General features: G+C 37.1%; 1 protein-coding gene across 1 annotated transcript in view; it reads right to left on the bottom strand.

Moving 5' to 3' along the window:
- MAN1A1 (mannosidase alpha class 1A member 1) overlaps nt 1-13,840 on the bottom strand; it is a 172,904-nt gene that overhangs the window by 51,666 nt on the left and 107,398 nt on the right. The window lies entirely within an intron of this gene.

The following is a 13,840-nucleotide window of genomic DNA, read 5'->3' on the forward strand; positions in this document are numbered from 1 at the left end:
AGTAAGTAAGCAAGTAAGTAAGAAGGCAGAAAGCTAAAGCCTTACTGATTTCAAGTGTAAGAGGACAGAGCTTGCTAATGCTACCACAAACTTTGCCCCAAACCTTGACAGAATGCTAACCGGAACAGGTATTAAGAAAGTTCCCCAGGAGGCCAGATTAAAAACAATAGCTGGAAGCTAAAAGAATTGAGCTTTTGCACACTGCAGGGGAGGCAGAGCTTATGGCCTGAATCCAAAGGAGTGAACTGCTTACTAAACAACAAAATCATCTGAAGAACACAGAACATCAAAGGTTGCCAAACATATCCACAATATCTAGTTTTTAACCAAAAATGACTAGATATGCAAAGAAACAGGAAAATGTGACTCATACTCAGGAAGAAGGACAGTTAAACAGAAACTGACTCTGAATGGATCTAGAGGCTGGATTTAGCAATGACTCCAAAGCAACTACTTAAATACATTCAAAGAATTAAAGTGGAACTTGCCAAAGAAGTGGGCAGAATAAACAGTAAACTTGAAGCTATTAATAAAAATGATCACATCTGAAGAACAGAAAGAAGACAGTTTAAACATAATGAATAGAGCTTCAGAGTCCTGAGGAGAACATTTAGAGGTCCAACAGAAGTGTAACTGAAATTCCAGGAGAGAAGGAGAAAGAGGTGGAAAAAATATCTGAAGAAATAATGGTTGAAAACTTCCCAACTTTTCTGAAAAGCATGAATTTGCTAATCTAAAAAATGCAGTAAACACAAGCAGGATAAATACAAAGACACCCACACCTAGCTAGGTATATTAGAGTCAAACTTCTGACAGCCAAAGATAATGAGAAAAATTTGAAAACAGCCAGAAAATAAACAGCAAATCACATACAGGGAAATAATGACAAGGTAACGGCTGACTTATCAGAATCAATGGAGGCTACAAGCTGAAGGAATGACATATTCAGAATGCTGATAAGAGATCTGAAAGCTAAAAATTCTGTATCTGATGAAGCCTTCCTCCAAAGGGAAAAGGGAAAAAGGTATTTTCAGATAAGCAAGAGACTGAGATTATTTGTTACCAGTAGCAAACAAACAAAAAACCTAATACTAGTACTCAGTAAATACAAAGGGCCAACTATACGATGCCATTTTATTTTATATAGGGGACCTGAGCATCCTTGGATTTTGGTATCTGAGGGGGTCATGAAACATATCCCTCTCAGACACCAAGGGCTGACTGTTTACAGTTGTAAGTTCCTGTATTTTACCTGAAATAGAATATTAACTCAAAGTTGATTGTAATCCTTAGGACAACTATACATTATGTCTAGATATATAGATTATATACCAATATGTTAAAATATATGTTCTTATTTAATAATACAGGAAAGGAGAAAGAGAGGGACAGCAGGCAGCATGAGCTTCATAGGTACATCATTTCCTCTGCCTTCACCTCACACAGGGGTGAGGCACAGCGACCTGGGTGGACACTACACATGTGGTTGCTTTGTATTACAGTCGAGGAACCTTAATCTTTTAAAGGAGCTGCTAACAAGCTTGCCCAACTTTTGCTCCAGGACGGACATTATCTTTATTATCTTGGACAGCAAAAAACCACAACAAAACAATACAAAACACAACTGCCCACTGCCCTAGAAGCCATGTTAGATATTTTATCTTCGGAGGCTGTTTAAAACATCCTTGAAAAGAGACAGGAACAAAAACTGGTATGATTCAACAATTTCACTCCTAGGCATTTACCCTAAAAGATCCGAATACATAACATGTCCACATAAAAACTTGAACTTTTCATAAACAGCTTTATCCATGATGACCCAATTTTGGAAATAACACAAATGTCCATAAACAAAAGAATGGATAAACCATGGTATATCCGTAAAATAAAGTATTACTCAGCAATCAGAAGGAATTAACTATTATACACAGAAAAATATTAATGAACCTCAAACACTATGCTGTATGAAAGAAACCAGACAGAAAAGAGCATTTACTGTACGATTCCCTTTGTATAAAATTCTAGAAAGGGCAAAAGTCATCTATGGTGACAGCAACATATCAGTGGTTGCTGGGAGTCAGCTGAAGGGGAGTGATGATTGCAAAGGTCACAAGCAAAGTTTGGTGAGTGATGAAATGCTGTATACCTGATTGTGGTGGTTACAAAGTATATATTAATATATTTGTCAAAATTCATTGAAATTTACACTTAAAATGGGTGCATTTTTGCCTGTAAATTATATCTCAATAAAGTAGACAAAAAGGAAAAAAAAAGCATGGGAAAAAAGTGTATGATTTTATTGTTGACTCCTTGAAAATGAGCACGGAATGATATATAGAGTGTTTACACGGGATTGAAATTGTGAGTGATTATTTTCTTCTTTTTGTTTTCTACATTTTCATATTTTCTCCAATTAATGTAGTTTCTTTTATAATAAGAGAAAAAGAAACTACAAATTTTATTAAAAACAATAGCTTACCAAAGACTATTTTACTCATTAAAATTATTTAAAAATTTGTTATCTAGAGAGAAATACACCCATAGTATTTCATTGCTCTACAATGATGCTTAGAAAACCAAACATTTTCTAAATATGCAAAATACCTACTGGAGTGAAAAAGGAGACAAGAAAAAACTGCTTGATTTTCTAGCTCTTAGGTTAACATATTCAACTGAATGCTAAACAATGTTGGAATACTAAACTTACTAGACTTGAGTAAGTGACGTGGTTCAGAGAGACCCTTGTAATATAGCTTTGTGGTAATTACTTATTGATTGTTCACCAGCATATTTATTCCTTGATAACTTAATTGAAGAAAGTTTTACTGTTAGTCCAGAAGAAAAGAATCTGATTAACTTCATTCTAACCCTACTGGTATTTAATGTGTTTATGATGAATCCAAAGCTTTGGTCAATAAAAATGATCATACTTTGCAAATATCATGATATTATCATATTGACTTAGGATTTTCTTTAATATATATTGATAATTCCCAAATATTTTTTAATGATTCTTTTAACAATTTTTTTTTCTTGCTGAGAAACTCAACCATCTTGACTGGCCATTCAAAAATGCATCATGGAATAAATTGTTAGCACATGAAAGTACCTGTAATTCAGAAAAATAAGAGTTCTGTAACTATACACCTTAACTTTTTCTTAGAAAATAAAATAAGTCAGGCTTTTTTTGGAAGCTCAGACTCTTAGGAAACTAATTGCTAAGCTAATGTCTTAGTAACAGGATTATTGGAAATTGAGAATGAATTGAAAAAACTTTAAAAAACAAACATGGAGGCAATACTAAATTTTTTCTAAATAGAAATACAGATTCTTTGCCTGTCCATAGATGAAAATGAATAGTTATAGCTGTGTCAATCTTATAGATTTTAAAAATTACAAAATATAGAAATAAAAAGTGTGGGTCCTCATACTGGCCCATAACAAAGCATCACATAGTAACTATGTATAACTCTACCACTACTCCTGCTACTTAACCTTCAGATTTCAAACCTCTCACTGAGGGCAAACATGTAAGTCTGCTCTTTTTCATTTAAAAAGAATCATAAAAATAAGCAATAATGCTAATTTTCTACAGTGGGTACTTTTTGAGATTAAGATTTCATATTGCTAAACACATGGTATTCTCATTAGTAACTAACATAAATGAATAATATGTGACATCTCAATTCATTTTCAAATATATTCCTCGCAATAAGTTTATCATTAGAATAATGATATATTTACTAAGATGACTTCTTTGGAGGACATGTAATAACATTCATCTGAACCAGTAATTTATGAAAGTGTATTATTCTGGAGACAAGAAATGTAGATCAGAAATGGCAATAGCTGTTCTGGCTAAAAGAGGTTCCACGTGAAAGAAGTCTGGAAAACAATGTTGTGAAAAAGCTTTATTCCAGAGATTGGCAATGCACTCTGCACTTTGGAATTGGCCAGTTAATTGGTCTAAGAAGCCGACAGTGAGGAAACCTTTGTAACTCAGTGTTCACATTTACCTACAGGGCTATTTTCTTTCCCTAGATCACCTACTAATATCTCATGGACATAATATTCTATGAAACACAACTTGGGAAATATAACTTATCTATAAATTCTGCTATGCTGGTTTAAAAAATATATATTTCACAAATACAGTTGAGTTGCAAGCATTTCTGATTGATAATTAACAGCACACACTTACATCCTATGAGGATAAGTGCTTTACCAATACAAGAGTAGAATGCTACATCTTTCATGAACCTTTCTCTTGTTTTTCTGCAGTGCTACTTCCTCTGTCACATTCTCAACTAATGTAATGCCCTCTTCTCTATCTATTTTAAACATATATAAAATAAACTGATAAAGATATGCTGTATACCTGTACTTTCTGAGCTCGGGATTTTCGTGGTGGGACTCATCTCAAGCTGTAGCAATTTTGAACCTGAATTCATTTTACATAGTGTTCTCTTCTCCAAATTAAATGATCAGGTTTCTTTTTTCAGCCTTCATTTTTGACTAACCAAAACAAGTAAACAGAACTGAAAAATACAAACTTGCTACTGGTATAAATCACAGGCTTTTTCTCTAAGTTAGGTCTTTTTTGGGTAGCAGTCCCTTGTCAAACAATCTGATTTCAAAGATCATTTCAACTGAATGGAAATCTTAGACATTGCTGCTTGATGGCTAAACCAGTGACAGAAGACCAAATTTAAAACTGGACCCAGAATTTTGAGGACCTAATTGACTGTGAACTTCCACATGCAGGACTTCATAGGCTTGTGTTCTGGGGAAAAGTTATATATGAAAGAAGTAAAATACAGAGATTTAAAATCATCAGCTCCTGAGAGTGGGCATGATTTTGGTCTTATGTTTTTTGGCTTTCCAGACAGGGATGAGCCGTAAAACTAACTCAGCTAAACTGAAGCCCGATCACGTTGCTCATGCTGCTTAAAATCTTCAATGACTTCCCCCTGACGTCCAGAGAGCTATGAAACTCCTAACAGGAGTCTGTTCTTGCTCCTCTCCAGATGCTGCTCCAGGCCCCCGGCAGCCCTGCCTTCGTTCTGCATCTCAGCCTTACCCTGCTCCTTTCTGGCACAGAAATTCTCCTTCATGGGCCCCACTGCCTGGAGAGTCCACTCTTTGGTCTTCACTTAGATCTCATCTACAGATCCCCTTGATCTCACCTTGAAAATCACTTCTTCAGGAGAGCTGTCTCCGACCTCCCTGAGATTTGATGCTTTTGTGATTAATTAATGTCTGTCTCTCCCACAGACTGTAAATTCCAGAAGAGTCACCAAGAAAGTGTTTGTGTTTACCAGTTTATCCCTGGCACCTAGCCCAGGATCTAGAATGAGGAGGGTGGTCACCTGATAACTGATGAATAAGTGAGCAAGTCCCTTTAACTCACCACAATGGAAGCACAGGTCTCGTTCCCAGACCACATTCCCGGAGCAGCTCCTCTGTGCCAGCACTTCCTCTATTTAATATAACTGCAGCGACTGCGACAAATATATAACTGGACCTCAGATAACAAGCACAGAATATGTCTTGGACCACATGTTTCTTCTGCTGATTCTACACTTCTATGCTTGCTCTACACCAGCCTACTTGCTTTCTTGACTTGCCAAAGCATTACTGAAACTTGTTTTACCCTATCATTAACCCTTGAAACAGCTTATCAAAATGCTTATGAAAAGTAGACTCTTACTGGGTAAAGAAATAAAGCTGTGTTGAGCCTTAAACAATTTTTCACACAACAAAGCAATCTACCCAGAGTTTAAAAGGCAAAGGCTGGGACTTGCCTGGTGCTCCAGTGGTTAAGAATCCATCTTCCAATGCAGGGGACGTGGGTTCAGTCCCAGGTTGGGGAACTAAGATCCCACACGCTGTGGGGCAACTAAGCCCACGTGCCACAACTACTGAGCCTGTACACTCTAGAGCCAGTGCGCCACAACTAGAGAAGCCTGCGTGCTGCAAGGAAAGATCCTGTGTGCCACAACTAAGACCTGAAGCAGCCAAATAAATATTTTTTTTAAAAATGGCAAAGGCAAGAGAAATGTACTGTTGGGCCACGGTCTGGGCAGTAGGTTGGTGATTAATGGGGAGTATCCGCCACACTGCACTGTGATATTCCACTTTTATCATTCCAGATACAATAGACCAAAGATTCATGCATTTACATATTCTTTTTATTTTATTTTATTTTATTTTTGTGGTACGCGGGCCTCTCACTGTTGTGGCCTCTCCCGTCGTGGAGCACAGACTCCAGACGCGCAGGCTCAGTGGCCGTGGCTCACGGGCCCAGCCGCTCCGCGGCATGTGGGATCTTCCCGGACCAGGGCACGAACCCGTGTCCCCTGCATCGGCAGGCGGATTCTCAACCACTGCACCACCAGGGAAGCCCCATTTACATATTCTTAATTGAACTCACCTTCTAATTAAAATGCTTTCAGACTAGAAAATTATGAAGATGTTTTCCCAAAGTGGTCTCTCTACCTTTAAAATCAGCCTACCTGAACCAAACAACTTCCATCCCATTCTTCTTATATCCTTCTTAAAGTATCCAGATATAATTTAAATCCTTCCTATGATTCACACGTTTGGAAGTCTTATTTTCTTATGCCAGAATAAGAGAATATAAACGTTGTTTAGATAAATCACTGGGCTTGGTATACCAGTTTTTAAGGTTTAGATGATGCGGAGCCTCAATCTCTTCTCTAGCTATATAAAACAGGAAAAAGAGCAAAAGATGGAACACCACTTTGTTACATATATACAATGGAATATTACTCAGCCATAAAAAAGAATGAAATAATGCCATATGCAGTGACATGGATGGACCTAGAGACTGTCATACTGAGTGAAGTAAGTCAAAGACAAATACCATATGATACTGCTTTTATGTGGAATCTAAAAAACGGATACAAATGAACTTATTTACAGAACAGAAACAGAATCACAGATGTAGAAAACAAATTTATGGTTACTGGGGGGATTGGGGAGGGAGGGATAAATTGGGAGATTGGGATTGACATATACACTCTAATATATATAAAACAGATAACTAATAAGGACCTACTGTATAGCACAGGGAACACTATTCAATACTCTGTAATGACCTATACGGGAAAACAATCTAAAAAAGAGTGGATATATGTATATGTATAACTGATTTACTTTGCTGTACACCTGAAACTAACACAACATTGTAAATCAACTATATTCCAATAAAAATTAAAAAAAAAGAAACACACACACACACACAAAAAAAGAAACACCATTTTGTAAAAAGCTGCCTACATTATTTTTCACTACAAATTAATGCCATATTTACACAATAGAGATTGACCAGAAAGACAGTTTTGCTAATTATATCTCTATGCATCGTTTTTTATTTTAGAGGGGAAAAATAAATGATCATATTACTTCTTAAGTCACTCAGGAGCTTTCAGCTCCATGAATTCAGCACACAGTTACGCAGAACTTTTAGAAATCCCACAACTCAGTGGTATAGCTTATATTTGTAGAAGGAAACAAAATGTTAGGAGAACAAAGAAAGGAAGGTGATTAAACTTGTCTAGAGTGGAAAAGGGACAAAGTAGAGAGAAAGGAATTGAAGAAAATCTTTCACAGAATAGGTGACATAACTGGACCTTTAAAAACTGCAGACATATAATCCAGCAATCCCACTCCTGGGCATATACCTAGACAAAACTATAATTCAGAAAGATACATGCACACCTATGTTCATAGCAGCACTATTTACAATAGCCAAGACTTGGAAACAACCTCAATGTCCATCAACAGATGAATCGATAAAGATGATGCAGTACATATATACAATGGAATATTACTCAGCCATAAAAAAGAATGAAATAATGCCATTTGCAGCAATGTGGATGGACCTAGAGATTATCATACTAAGTGAAGTAAGTCAGAAAGAGAAAGACAAATACCATATGATAGCACTTATATGTGGGATCTAAAATACAACACAAATGAACACATCTATGAAATAGAAACAGACTCAGAAACATAGAGAACAGATGTGTTGCTGCCAAGGGGGAGGGGAGGTGGGGGAGGGAAGGGTTGGGAGTTTGGGATTAGCAGATGCAAACTATTATATATAGAATGGATAAACAACAAGGTCCTACTGTATAGCACAGGGAACTATATTCAATATCCTCTGATAAACCATAATGGAAAAGAATATGAAAAAGAATATATATATATATATATGTGTGTATAACTGAGTCACTTCACTGTACAGCAGAAATTAACACAACGTTGTTAAGCAACTATACTTCAATAAAGTTTTTTTTTTAAATGGCAGAGTTTTGTTGGGGGTAAGAGGGCCTTTCCAAGCAAAGGAGCTGGATGAATATGCATGAACACGGGGGTCTGAGAGCACAATGCCTATTTGAAGAAAAGCCCTATAGCTCTTGGGAAGCTGTTAAAGATCCTTGACTAAGGAGAGAAAGTGTGGAGAGGAGAAGGATAATGTTTTGAGAACATTATTCTAGCTATAATAGATACATGCATGCAGTCAAATTGGAGGGTAGAGAAATTGGCGGCTGGGAGACTATTTCCAAAGCTACGGCTCCAGACCAGAACGGAACTGACAGGGGCTAGAACCTGGGGATGAAATGAGAACGGGAAAGAAGCCTGGCTGTGAGAGGAGTCAGAAATATTATGGGAATGAAGTACATAGGATCTGATGACAGGCTAGCTATCAGGAAAAGTATTTCAAAATGTCCTCGGGGTGAACTGAGGTTACTGGTGTAACAAAAGGTCTCGAAGGGACACTGGTTTGGGGATTAAAATCATGCAGATGACTTCTGACAAGTTCAGTTTTGGAGCTATCTGGCACTCAGCAGGATATAGGGAGTACATTCTGTAGTGAGGACTGGGTTAGAGATTTGGATTAAAGGGTAGTTAGTTACTGCCACAAATGTAGGACTTAACAGTAGAATACCCAGATGCTTCTATTAGAGAAGGCTCATAGGAGAATATCTTAACATCTCTGCAGAGTGGGGAGGATGAGGTGTGGATAAGTAGGTTGTGTGCAAGATGAAGAGAGAAGGACTGATGCCTTGAAGAGTCAAGACAACACAAGAGAGGATACAAAGGCCTCTCACTGCACTGAGGGCCTGGCCACGATACTAAAGGAAGCAGGGGGAGACAGAACCACAGAAAAACACTTTCACTCTTTCCTATACCACTAAGACTCTTAATGAATATAGTTTCAAATTTTGATCACTTTGACATTATCACAAAGATGAGGAGAAAATACAGAAGTAAAAGAGTAACTAAGATGGTAGGAAAGAAGAAAAATTGTTTCTAACAAAAAAGGTTTAAAAGAATTCAGGTTCTACATGAAAGGCTTAAAAATATAAACTGTAATTTTAATCAAAGTATCTGTTTTTCATTTGATCCTACTTACAAAATAAATCCTTTTTTTTTTTCCCCAAAAAAAGAAGAAAAAGGAATTCAGGTTCTTTATTCTAAAAGAGAGAATAGAGGGAAGATTTACATAATCCTAGCTCTTTCACCCAGGTAAGAAAGATGCTATGCATATAATTTTCCATTTTTAACTCTTTAGAAAGGAGAGTCTATTGTTTACATTTATTTTTATCTTTAAACAGTGAAAGTGGGTTTAACAAAAGGTATAGTTCTAACCGAAGGGTACTGGTGAAATTACATTCTGGGAGGTATGTGGAATTCAACCATACTCATTGAAAACACTTTTAATAACCTGGAAGTGCTGAATGATTGATATAGTACAAAGAGACAAACATGGTGATAGCCTATAATGGCAATAAAATATTAGGACAGTTTTCTCTTCCCTGTTTTTCTGCCAGGGATCAGAAAAATTTTAAAGCATAAAATTATTTCTTTTCATTGCAACTGTTCCAAACTATTTCAAAAGGAAATCTGAATTACAGAATTGGATATTTATGTCTGTGCCAGATTAGATTAAATCAAATTAATGAAAAATCTGAAATACACATATATTTGGAACTCCTTTGTGGACTACAGAGAATTACAGAAGCATTAGCTTGTCTGGCTGCTTGTAGCTTGTGCACTCATAATTCCTCTTGCTTCCCATCTCCTCCCCTTTACATCTTTTCCTTTAGGATCAACAAAATAATAAATGTATTTTGTAACATCTTCAGTTGGAAAAGAGACCCTAGGCTTTACGGTCTTTAGAAAAACTTGAAAGCAAGTTTATTATTCTTATAGATCTATAAATTCCAGTTTTTGAAACTTCTTTAAAAATATAAATATGGGGCTTCCCTGGTGGCGCAGTGGTTGAGAGTCCGCCTGCCAATGCAGGGGACATGGGTTCGTGCCCTAGTCTGGGAAGATCCCACATGCCGTGGAGCGGCTGGGCCCGTGAGCCATGGCCGCTGAGCCTGCGCGTCCAGAGCCTGTGCTCCACAACGCGAGAGGCCACAACAGCGAGAGGCCCGCGTACCGCAAATAAATAAATAAGTAAGTAAGTAAGAAATCACCATCTCTTGGTCATAAGCCTCAGAAACATAGATTAGCGAATTTTGTAATTTGAAGTCCTTTGAATCTAGCAAAAATTTAGGATACTAGCACTAAATACGGTGTTCATTTTAAAATACCACTCTTCCAGTGTAGACTAACACCCTGAGCCATTTTACTGCATACTCAATCAATATTAAAGATTAATGTCTTTAAGGACTTTCTGACCTATTTCATCTTAAAACCAATAACTCACCTAAGAAAAGCTCTTGATCTAAATTAAAAACTTTTTCAGGCAAACTTCCATGGTTGGCCCATTTTAAAGTGGAGAAAATTAATATCACAAGATTATGTAGTCTTATAATATTTATATCTAGTTAAAAGTAATTTAGAACTTCCCTTGAAACCAATTTAAAAAATATTCTCAAGAGTAATCTAAACAGGATCAAAGTCCATTAAATATAATAAGACAATATGCCCATTATAACCTGCCAAATGATAAGACATTGGTCCAGGCTTGAAAAAGGCAAATGACATTTAGATATTTATTGTTTATGGCAGTAGCCTTTGAGACAGAATGCAAGACTCTTAATTACAGTGCAGGAAGAAACTATCAGAGCTGCTATTTCTAAATTTTTTATCTAAAAGGGAAAAGCTTTATTAAATTAAATATTCAGATATATACTGCTCCCCTCCCTTGGTGCTTGTGTAAAAGGTTTCATATAAGACACCCAGAGGTTCCTGTAGAGACTACACAGTGCGGAGAGGTCGGCAGTGGAACCCTCACTTGTTCTATAGCTTTCAGTAACTTCGGATGTATTGGGGTTTATGAGTACAGAATGTCACTGATGTAGTTAACTTAAAAATCCAAGACCTCTACACAGTAGAAAAATTACAATATTATAACACTTTGTAAAGGGATGAAGAGTGACTACACAAATATTCTGCACTGAACAGAGATTTTTCTGATTGTCCTGAGGCAAAGTATTTAATTAAGAGTTGACATTTCACAAAAGAAATGTGTCCCTATTTGCTGTTGTATTCTGGTACAAGTGGATGTTTGTAGGATGCTACCTACCAGATAATTTAAAAAAAGAAAGAAAAATAGAAGAAAAGAAATAGAAAGAAAGCATGCTTAACCCATCACTTGAAGATAATGGTAACAATTTAAAAAGAATTTAAAAAAGAAATCTAAGTTCGAAAGAAACTCTAAGAAAAGATCATTTTGAAATTAGATATTTATGAAAATATGCATGAATGTGGTTCAGCTTTAAAATTCATATTTGTATCAAACTTGAGAATGGAATTTTCTATCCTGTTTTAAAATCTTCCAAAGGAAGAGTTCCAGAGGCTTTTCTTATTTTCTATTAGTTTGTAAGAAGAAATGATGATATCAGGAAAGACTGAAATTTTCTAGCAGAGTTACAAGACTATTCTTTGCATAATTAAAGAATACGATTTAAAGCAAGCATTATGTTTCAAGAAGATCAGCCAATACCACACTTCTCTCATCAACACAACTTTTTATCTTTTCTACCTGGACAAAATTCAAACCAAGTTTTGAAATAAACACAGAACAAGACCTTGGAATCACTTACTGTAACACAAGCATTAAAATGAAATTTAAAAAAAATACAGCTTGAGCTTCCCTGGTGGCGCAGTGGTTGAGAGTCTGCCTGCCAATGCAGGGGACATGGGTTCGTGCCCTAGTCTGGGAAGATCCCACATGCCGTGGAGCGGCTAGGCCCGTGAGCCATGGCTGCTGAGCCTGTGCGTCCGGAGCCTGCGCTCCGCAACGGGAGAGGCCACAACAGTGAGAGGCGTGCGTGCCACAAAAAAAAAAAAAAAAAATACAGCTCACACTAAAAATATCATTCATTTACTCTTAATAAAATTTTATTTCCTCATCTATATCTTATCCTTTTACAATTTTTTGAGTAGACAGCAAAATATCCCAAGTTGAGGAAGTGGACTTTGGGAGCAAGATATACTATTATTTTCCCCTTTTTTCTTTTTGTGAGTGTGTATGTGTGTGCTGCTGTGTGACATTTTGTCTGTATAGCTTTGCTTGTACCATTTGTCCTACGGTGAGACCGACCCTTTGTTTTTTTTAATAGAAATTTTTCTTCTTAATAATTATTTTTTATTTTAATAACTATATTTTATCCCACTTTATTTTGTCTTCTCCCTTTCTTTCTTCCTTCTTTTCTTCCCTCCTTCCTTCCTTTCTTCCTTCCATCCTCCCTTCCTTCCTTCCTCCCTTCCTTCCTCTCTTCTTTTCTCCCTTTCTTCTTCTTCTCCTTCCTTCCTTCCTTTCTTGCTTTCTTCCTTCCGTCATTTCTTCCTTCCTTTCTTCCTTCCTTCCTTCCTTTCTTTCCTTTCTATTTTTTCTCCCTTTTGTTTTGAGCCTTGTGGATTAAAGGCTCTTGGCGCTCCAACCAGGCGTCAGGGCTGTGTCTCTGAGGTGGGAGAACCAACCTCAGGACACTGGTCCACAAGAGACCTCCCAGCTCCACGCAATATCAAATGGCAAAAATCTCCCAGAGTTCTCCATCTCAACACCAAGACCCAGCTTCACTCAAGGACCAGCAACGAACAGTGCCGGACACCCTATGCCCAACAAAGAGCAAGACAGGTCTACAGCCCCATCCATTAGCAGAGACGCTGCCTAAAATCATAATAAGGCTACCAACATCCCCAAACACACCACCAGACGTGGACCTGCCCACCAGAAAGACAAGATCCAGCCTCATCCACCAGAACAGAGGCACTAGTCCCCCCAACCAGGAAACCTACTCAACCCACTGAACCAACCTCAGCCACTGGGGACAGCCACCAAAAACAACAGGAACTATGAACCTGCAGCCTGCAAAAAGGAGACCCCAAACACAGTAAGATAAGCAAAATGAGAAGACAGAAAAACACACAGCAGATGAAGGAGGAAGATAAAAACACACCAGACCTAACAAATGAAGAGGAAATAGGCAGTATACCTGAAAAAGAATTCAGAATAATGATAGTAAAGATGATTCAAAATCTTGGAAATAGAATAGACAAATTGCAAGAAACAGTTAACAAGGACCTAGAAGAAATAAAGAGGAAGCAAGCAATGATGAGCAACACAATAAATGAAATGAAAAACACTCTAGATGGGATCAAGTGACCTGGAACATAAAATAGTGGAAATAACTACTGAAGAACAGAATAAAGAAAAAAAGAATGAAAAGAACCGAGGACAGTCTCAGAGACCTCTGGGACAACATTAAATGCACCAACATTCGAATTATAGGGGTTCCAGAAGAAGAAGAGAAAAAGAAAGGGACTGAGAAAATATTTGAAGAGATTA

This window comes from Kogia breviceps, chromosome 13 (genome assembly GCF_026419965.1).
Source record: "Kogia breviceps isolate mKogBre1 chromosome 13, mKogBre1 haplotype 1, whole genome shotgun sequence".
In the NCBI taxonomy this organism is placed as follows: domain Eukaryota; kingdom Metazoa; phylum Chordata; class Mammalia; order Artiodactyla; family Physeteridae; genus Kogia; species Kogia breviceps.